Raw genomic sequence first — 1,374 nt, 5'->3', positions numbered from 1 at the left:
ATGGTTTCTAAAAAAAAAAACAAAAAACTGCAGCCCAATGGGTCGGATGAATTTGCACAGATTTTAGAAAAAATGCAATTTAGTGGACTTAGTGGAACAGAAATGAGCTTGCACAGAGCTATATTGTAATCCACCTGAGAAACATGGATTTGTTAAACAAACCAGTCATGTTGTGTGTGAGTGTGTCTGTGTGTGTGTGTACGCGCATGCATGTGTGAAACTTTGTGGATGTTTTCTTCTAAAGCCCAGTTTTGCCTTAAGTCAGGGCAACAGACTTCACAGTCAGTTTTCATACATATATGCAAGTAAATATTCAGTACTTTAATTGTCTCTGAGTTATTTTTTGATACATCCATTGTGAAATTTATGCCAATAAACCATAAAATTTATAAATAGGAGGTAGCAGTGTCTGAATATGTTTAGTGTTTGTACTTCCTTTTATTTTGTCTGAACACAGACAATACTTTGATGAATATTGGCTTTATTAAGCAAGCTCTCATTCAATAGAATTACCATAAGTCTCAATAAACACAATGGCAAATGTCTTTTGATAACATGAGAGAGAAAGAAGTATAAAACACAGCTTCAAATGTTCTGCTTCTGGCTAAAGGTAGTTTCAGTTGTGGTTAGAATAGTTGTGTTCTACTAGATGGAGAAAATTTGAAAATGTCTCTACTAGAAACATACTATGTGTATGCCACAATGCCAAAAATTGAGATAATCCTAAATATATCATGTTGTTTTTTGCTTGCCCAGAACTCTGTATTTTTAGAAATTGGTTTTCCTTTACAGAGCCAGTTCATTTTCCCCCTTTGCAGTAGTCTCAGTGCCATGTTCACCCCCACCGACAACTAAGGGACCTAAATAAGACCAATTCGATTATTCCCTGAGGTTTTATTTATGTATGCTGAGAGAGAAGGGCTCCTTTTCTTTGCAATTGTAGTTATAAAAGTTTAAGTATTTGGGTTGACAGCAGCTTTAATATATAGCTGTATGGACAAATCCTGACAGAATAAAAGCCCAATTATCATGGGACCAAAATAACAAGCATCAAAAGAAACAGATTCTGCAGAAGTCTATTTGGGTTCCTGGATATAGCTTTGCCTAAGAACTCCTCATAACATTCTTCATTGCTCTAAGCTTATTTGAGCTGGTTTTCTTTCTCTTACAAACAAAGGAGCCCTAACAAATGCTGGTTGAGTAGAATATGAATAAGGATGTATATGAAAAAGAAAAGCATGAATATGCTTTTGGTATAAATGAAGTTATCTAACATTTTTTAAACTGCAAATAATATACTATATAGCCCACTGTTTTAACTAAAAGTTCTTCAAACTAAAATTTCTTTTTGTGCAGATACAGATGGTTCCCCAT

Source organism: Propithecus coquereli, unplaced genomic scaffold (assembly GCF_000956105.1).
Source record: "Propithecus coquereli isolate 6110/MARCELLA unplaced genomic scaffold, Pcoq_1.0 Scaffold350, whole genome shotgun sequence".
Lineage (NCBI taxonomy): Eukaryota > Metazoa > Chordata > Mammalia > Primates > Indriidae > Propithecus > Propithecus coquereli.
Note: the sequence above shows the minus strand (reverse complement) of the source record.